The sequence below is a fragment of the Sinocyclocheilus grahami genome, unplaced genomic scaffold (assembly GCF_001515645.1).
Source record: "Sinocyclocheilus grahami isolate Dianchi unplaced genomic scaffold, SAMN03320097.WGS_v1.1 scaffold6.1, whole genome shotgun sequence".
NCBI lineage: Eukaryota > Metazoa > Chordata > Actinopteri > Cypriniformes > Cyprinidae > Sinocyclocheilus > Sinocyclocheilus grahami.
In genome coordinates this window covers 1331697-1340409 of record NW_015505185.1, presented here as the reverse complement: position 1 = coordinate 1340409, position 8713 = coordinate 1331697, and positions in this window count along the sequence as shown.

Here is an 8713-nt window from a genome sequence, read left to right as displayed (position 1 = left end):
AAATTTAATTTTTTACTATTTTTTACCAGATGGTGCCATTTTTTCAGGTTTGACCTATAAAGAAAATACTCGCTTAATTTCTGTTTTCTGCTTCTGCATATTATAGAGCCAATTGGATAAATAATGCAGCTATAATTGTGTGGGTGTGTTGGTATGGATGGTCAGAGTGTGGTTTGTATGTGTGTCATAAAAAAAATTGTGTGCGTGTGTGTTCTTGTAATATTTGAGAGAGAAAAACTCTACTGCAAATCACAAATCCAACCACTGTGTGCACCAGCGGAGTTTTGCTGGCATCTAATGGGGAAAATTTGGTACTGCGCCCAAACAAAATCTTACTGAAAGCTAATTTTTTGAGATATCAACCTCAAATTTGGAATACAACTTGTTTAGATTTATGGTTTTTATTTTCTAGCAGTTATAGAGTTCAACATGTTTCATAAAATATATATTTTATATAAAACATTGTTCATAAATAATTTTTATAAACCTAAACATCTAGAACTTTTTTTTTTGGTTTCACTTTTTAAACTTTTTTTTACTTCAACAATAATCTGCCATGGGTCTTCTTTAAAATGAGACCAAACTTAACTCTGTGCTCCCAAGCTTCAAATTTTTATGACAGTTTTTTGACATGGACATTTTTGTCCACCTATGGACCTATATGTAACTTTTTTTAATTGACACACAAGGGTTAAAAAGTATTTTTTAAATATATATATATATATATATAGATAGATAGATATAATTAAACATTTAAGTTTAAAACAGATCAACTGATAGTTTAAAAATCTAAAATCTATTTAAATATATATATATATATTAAAAACAATTTACTTTTTTTTTTTCAATTCCAAAACTTATGTTCATAAAAAAAGAAATCTTTTAACTTCAACAATAATCTGCCATGGGTCTTCTTTAAAATGAGACCAAACTTAACTCTGTGCTCCCAAGCTTCAAATTTTTATGACAGTTTTTTGACATGGACATTTTTGTCCACTATGGACCTATATGTAACTTTTTTTAATTGACACACAAGGGTTAAAAAGTATTTTTTAAATATATATATATATATAGATAGATAGATAGATATAATTAAACATTTAAGTTTAAAACAGATCAACTGATAGTTTAAAAATCTAAAATCTATTTAAATATATATATATATATTAAAAACAATTTACATTTTTTTTTTCAATTCCAAAACTTATGTTCATAAAAAAAGAAATCTTTTAAAAAAGTGTTTTAAAATATATACAAAATTAAATAAAAATAATCTATGAAAATACTTATAAAACAAAAAAACAAAAAAAACATTTAACAAAAAGATTACGTATAAAACTCTGGATTCAGACATGCTCTGATTCTCCATAGACTGCATTATCCAGGTGACGCACCTTCCCCCTGATGTTTACATTTATCTGATAAAGTACCTCATATAAAAACGCCACTGCTGATGTTCTCTTGTCCTAAATGATCTGTGCATTTCCTTCTGTGGTTGAGAAACATCAATCAGCTTGTTTGTTCACCACTGTCCTTGCTCACCCTAAAGGAAGCAACAGTCACAAATCAACACAGACTCCTGCTGACCCCATCTAGAGATAGAGAGAGGAAAGAGGAGGGAGAAAGAGAAGGATCCCCTTCATTCACAAAACACTCTTCCATTTTGCCTGCAGCCACTATCAACAATGCTTTCACATTACTCAAAGAAGGTGCTCATTTTACATTGGTCCATAAATAAAAGCTTCATTAGCAATTTAATGTTTCTGTGTGTTTACATAGACCACACTAAAAAGATAATATATTAAGTAACACTTTCTGAAGGAAAAAACATATTTTACCATGCTTTACAGATACTAAGGTATTAGGTGGTTGCATACCAGCCCTACAAGTAAAAAGAGATAACTTTTTATGCTATTCTGATATGGTTTTAGATCTGGCTAGAAATGGCACAATTTAACATAGCATACATGTTCGTACGCCGTAAAAAAGTTTATGTAGAAAAAAAACATTTACGCAGGAATTGCTAGTAGATTTTGTAATAAGTTACTAAGATATGGCATATTATGCATGAAATTAAACTGAAATACCAAAACTGAAAGTATTTTCTTGTAAAGACACTCCAATAACCTTTGTTTTATTTAAAACCTCAAAAAAATTATTTTTAGAGCACGTGACCAGCCAAAGTTTAATATTTGCAGTTAAGGGTTGGTTCAAGCTAAGACAGGGTTGCCAGGCTTTCCTGACAAAACCCGAGCAATTACTACTCAAAACTAGCCCAAAGCAATCGCATTTCGAGGGGCATCCCCTGTAAAAATCGCATTCCGGTGGGGTAAAATCCACAATATCACTCTTTAGCCAAAGATAAAAGCAAAATGTCCACTATTTAGTGCATATTTCCATCAAATGGAAGTGTTTTCTTTTTTAAATCCCCATTTGATATTATTACGCATGGTAATAACCCTCATATAATGCACCCCCAAAATAAATGAAATAAAGAAACGCTGAACGGTGGCCAAAGCCGGCTCAGCATTGCCATGGATGCTGCCAAAATTTACTCTGAGACTCCATAATCTTCAAAGGCGCTCGAGCAAGAAAAAAGCAAGACCTTCTCAAAAAGAGAGAGCTTATGTCACCACCAGTCTGTACTACATGGGGATCACCACAAGGGCAGCAGATGAAAAGCAGCAGCAGGCTGAGCGATTGGCAGGACTGTGTGAATGGATGTCTTTATTTGCAGCGGTGAAGCCCTGGAGGTAAGGTGACCCTTCTTTGCGCTGTGGGGATCCGGTTTAAACACAGCTGGATCTTCATGTAGCTCAGCCAAAGAGGCTCTCTTCTGATCTCTTTCCTCCAGCGCTGAAAACCAGCCCTGTTTCTTAGATTCTCTATGTTAGATTTGTGGCTGAGAAGACAAGGAGCTCTCTCTCTGAATGCCACATAGAGTTGTGCTTCTGTAGTGCTCCTCTCACATTAAAAATGACCTGTTCAGCATTCTGAATGCCAATGTCCAGTTATGTCAGTTATTTCTGACGCAGATTTGAAATCAGATCAGAGAACTCATATTGAGAGATAAAGTCATATTTATGCTTTCAAAAATGAATGTCAAACCATAAGACCAAATGACCAAAATAAATTTGGATTTGTTAGAGTCATTTTGACCAATTCATTAAAGGAACTGTTTACTAAATATGAAAATTGGCTAAAAAATTTACTCACCCTTGGGCCATGTAAGATGTAGATGAGTTAGTTCTTCAGAAATTTGCACTACTAGACAAATTTAGCATGACATCACTTGCAGTGAATGGGTGCCGTCAGAATGAGAGTCCAAACAACTGATAAAAATATCACACAAATCCACGAGTAATCCACACGATTCCAGTTCATCAATTAATGTCTTATGAAGTGAAAAGCTGCATGTTTGTAATAAACAACTTCATCATTAAGATGTTTTTAACTTCAAACCATTTTTTTTTCAGCTGAAAGGAGTCCTCTATACATAATATTGCTTTCTCCAGTAATAAAGTAGTCTAATCTGTATCAGGAGAGAAATATGCACAGATCAAGCACTGTTTACAAGTGAAAACAGTCAAAAATATTTCTAAACAAATATGTAGTAGATTTTGATGTGAGAGGACAACGGGGGATGGACTTATTCCACTGGATGAAGCATTATTATGATTTATGAACTATATTATTTTGTTCAGAAGAAATGGTTTAAATTTAAAACACCTTAATGATGAATATGTTTCTTTTTACTTCACAAGTTGTGTGGATTACTTGTGGATTATTGTGATGTTTTTATCAGTTGTTTGGACTAATTCTGCAAGGGATGTAATGCTTTGATGAAGTATACTCAGTTTAAATGTGAGTACATTTTCAGCAAATCTTCTTTTTTGGGTGAACTATTCCTTTACAAAGAACTGACTCTTAAGAAAAATGTACTGTCAGAAAATGCATTCGCTGGGTTTCAATTCATGCATTTCAACATGAATTTTGGGATATCACATTAAGATTTCTGATGCAAGCTGCACATAAAATCTCCAAAATGTTCATTAAAAACATGTGTGCATGCTTGAGGAAGAGCCGTTTTTAATTCAGTATAAGATGAGATGTGCATAATCTAAGATGTATACACTTTTACTGAATTGCATCATTTCTTTAGTGAATCGGATGCTAGAACACTTGCCATAACATGCGACACAATTCATTCTTACTGAATTCCCGAGTGTTCTTTCTGCAGAAAAATGCAGACGTTGAAGATTTAAGTAAAAAAAACTACAACATTTGGTTCTAGTTTTTTTAAATTTTTTAAATGAAGCCCTAGACGAGCATTATTCCTACTGTCTTATCTATGTCTGTCAGCTATATAGACACATTCACCATGATCCATATGCCAACCCCCACAATCTGCCATAAAATATGACAACACCTCAAGCAGGATGCATCTAGTTAAATCTAAAAATATTTACATACCTCCATACAGCCCAGATCAGACCTGTTCCTTTTCGCAAAGTACATCTCAGTTGTCTTATTATAGTGATAGCATGAGTATAAACAAGATAGAGGGTTCATTTGAAACACAAATGCCCATAAAAAAAAGTTACATTGCATTTTAATACGCATTAAAAATCCAAAGAAGTCAGAGTGCTAATAATAATAATAATAAAGTTTAATCACAACATGCCAGAGCAGGAGACTTTAACTCAAAAAGCCAAAGCATTTGCTAAGCAGCATTCCACAGGTTAATGTGGAAATGGTGCTATTGTGTTATTATTTACTCTTTTCTAAGAGAAGATTATGAAGCTAACAATGTTAACAGAGAGACAGAGGCAGGTATGTCTGAATATAGTGGGTTGGTGTGTTTATAGTATTAAGTCATGAGGGACAATCTGGCACTACTCCAACAGTGGGCTTTTACAATACTCCAACATCAATCATTGAGAAAACAGATGAGAGATTGGAAAATAATAGTGAATGTTTTGCGCAACATTTTCATGCTCAAATGGCATTTAACCTCCAGCACTTGCAACCAGCCTCATCCCACACTAAACCTTGAAATCCAGACACTTATGTAACATAAAACGGCCTCTAAAAAAACACAAAAAAATTAATAAAAAACACCCCAGCAATGCAACATGTTAAAACATTCCAGCAATGCCTTTATCTTTTTTACACAATATTCCCATTCCGTTTCAATTTTCTGAAAGATTCCCAACATTCCAGAAAGCCTAGGCAGGTGTTCTGCATCATCTCATCACCTCGCACTCCAGTTCTGTCAGTGCCCTAAGACACTCGACCCATCCTTATAAATCTAACTTAATGCCCTTGGTGGCAACTAACTCAGCGGCCTTGGATTTCGCATTAGCTAAGGCTGCCAGACACAAGAAGAGGCAATGGATCAAAGTTCTCACTTTGTTCTCAAAGCAGTTGCTTCTGAAACATGTGGTCAAGGGTTGTCGTACATGACTTAGGTACCAGAAAAGGTGCTGAGATGCCATCTATTTGCTGTTGCATACATAAGAGCATGCAGGAAGGATTTTAAAACGGTTTATGATTCCAAAACTGAAGATCAAGACATTGCAACAAGAGGAATCACTGCGCCCTTTCAGACCTCTTTAAAGAACCGCTACTTACAAATCATATAGTAGTGGTTATTTTTTCCTTGTTTTTTCCTTTTATCCAAAGCGACTTACAAATGAAGACAATAGAAGCAATCAAAACCAACAAAAGAGCAATGATATGTAAGTGCTATGACAAGTCTCGGTTAGTCTAATGCAAGGTTTTTTAATAATAAATAAAAAGAAAACAAGTAGACAGAACAGAAAAAGAATAGAGAATGTTAATATTAGTGGGTCATTTTTTTAAATATATAAAAGGAAAACAAATCGAAAGAATAGAAAAAGAATAGAGAACACTAGCGTTAGAGGGTAATTTTTTAGAATAATAAGAAAACAAGTAGATAGAATAGAGAACGCTAGTTCTCAAAAAATACAAAAATACCCACATTAAGAAAATAAAATAAATATTATTTCTCAGGTGAAACCTTGTTTTAAAGATGTTTAGAAGTTTTTATTGAATAACAAGCAATATAATTATAAATGGGATCTATTATCATGAATGTTGATTATTTTGCCAAAAAAGGTCATTTGTCTTTAATGTAAAAAGTCTTTCAGAATTCAGTATTTTTATTAATATTAATATTATTTATTTATTCATGTATTATTTTATTCTTATTTATTAATTTATATTTTGTTGATATTTTCTCTCATTTGTGCATTTGGGATTTATAGATTTCCAGATTCATTGCAAAACCAATAGCAGGGAACCGCGGGGGCCTCTAGACGCCCCTCTGACACCAGCTGAAAACACTCAGGTTTAAACAGAGCAACAGGAAAATGCTTCAGAACAAAAGGACTAAAAGAGCAAACACTGCAGAAATAGATCAGACCATTAGTACTTTTGTGACTTTGAGTCAGCGACATTTCCTACGATCGTCAAGAAGAAATATGTAAATAAAGTCAGTAAAAACATCGATTCCAAATGGGTGATTTTGCACCAATACCTTAGAAGAACCATTTTTGGTTCCCCAAAGAAACTTTCAGTCAACAGTTCTTAAAAGAACCATATTTTGTATTTTATGTAAAGAATGTTTTGATAAACTAAAGAACCTTTTTTCACTGGAACGATTCTATGGGTGTAAAAGGTTCTTAATAGAGCAATTAATGCCAATACATATATTTTTAAGAGTGCATTATGAAAATTTGTCCCATGAACAAAATTTGCAACCATTGTCAGAAATTTGCTTTCCATAAGCTTGTTTTGTTCTCTAAAGCGTTGTGTAAATTTGACTGAATGCTGATTATCCTGTCAACACAATAACATTCATCTATCATTTTCATAAATGCTCTGCAGAAATGGATGGAAAGGTTAAGTTCAAACTGAAAATTACTTGATATGTGAGCAAGGTGTTTTTATAGTGAGCACTGTGACCTTTATACCTACAATGTTTACCAAGGATTTGTTGATTAATGGTTCAAAAAGCAAGGTGACTGTTAATAAAAATAGACAAAGAACAAATGCAAGACAAAGACAGATAGATAAATACACATACAAATGAACAAATAACATAAAAATGAACAGATAAATGAATAAAGGAATGGATAAAAGAATAAATGAACAGATAAATGAATCAATAAATATATCAAATGTGCTTATTTTGACAAAAGCAACTGCCATTGACATAAATAGAAAGCTTCATCTAGGCATTACAGTCCTAACTGGTTTCAACTGAAATTTGACTTCAGAAAATATTTTTTATATTAGCAATGAACCAATACGTTCCATCCATACTCATAAACACAGATGTCAGCCTGGACAGGAAATTCAAGACATTCATGTTAGCCACTGAGTCATGTTGGCAACACATGCACATCTAGAGCCGGATCTCTCTTTCTTAATGACTCAATAACAGTAGCGCGGGAGGTCATAGGAGGTGTCTGATTAGACAAGCAGCTGACTTCAGCTTCAGCTTCTGCGGGGTTCACAAAGGCCAAGCTTGTTTCAACAGGGACCCAGGCACACACAGCTCACAGCTGTGCACACTTGTAGCACGCTTTTCTGCCCACAATGAATCTTCATTAAAGCATGAAGTGGTTGGCCGCTGATCAGCTGAGTCACATTGAAGTATCCAATGATTCCCAGGTAAAGACATATGAATAAAGAGTCTGCACGAGTCAATTGAATTTGCTCTGTAGATTTCATTTCCAAGGCTAGTTACTTACAATTTCATCTGTTTCTGTGCCAGGCTTCAGTGTGTGTGGCAACTGTGAATCTACAATCAAAAAATCCATCAGTCAATTAAATCTATAGGAAACATTCTGGTGTATCAGGAAACACAAGTGAGTAGCACTCTGTTGTGTTTAAAGCGGATAAAAACCTTGATAAGGGTAAAAGCATATAAACATGAAACAAGGTCACTGTTTCCACCTCATGTAGACATTGAGACAAGTAATGTTTTCTGTCACAGCTTAAGATAGCACAAGGTGACTTTCAAGGCTTTGTGGGTTAAACAATTCAGATGTTAATTGCCTGTTTTGAAAAAGAGGGCATATAAATAAAGGTATACACAACAGCTATTAAATCATCTAAAAATATATTCAAATGAGTATATTTTTCAAATCTGAATGATTTTCTTTACCCTGCAGGACACAAAAGGAAACATTTTAAATGTATTTTTGGCCATGATATCCGTTTCATGAACAAATTACTGTTATGAATCAGTTCTTATGAATAAAGTCAAAAAGATTCAGAAAAAAGTCAATTAATTGTTCAAAGAAGATTTTGCAACTAACTCCCTCACTAAACTCGAAAAATGTTTTGGTTGTGTTCATACTAATATGCTGATTTATTATCAGTGTTGGAAACAGTTGTGCTGCTTAATATTTTTTTGGAACCTTTGATACTTTTTTCTTTGATTCTTTGATGAATACATTTAAAAGAACAGCATTTATTCAAAATAGAAATCTTTTCTAACAATATAAGTCTTTACTTTAATCACTTGTTATCAATTTAACACATACTTGATGAATAAAAGTATTAATTTCTTTAAAAAAAAAAAAAGTACTGACCCCAAACTTCTGAGCGGTAGTGTATATTGTTACAAAAAATTTATATTTTTAATAAATGCTGTTCTTTTCAACATTTATTCATAAAA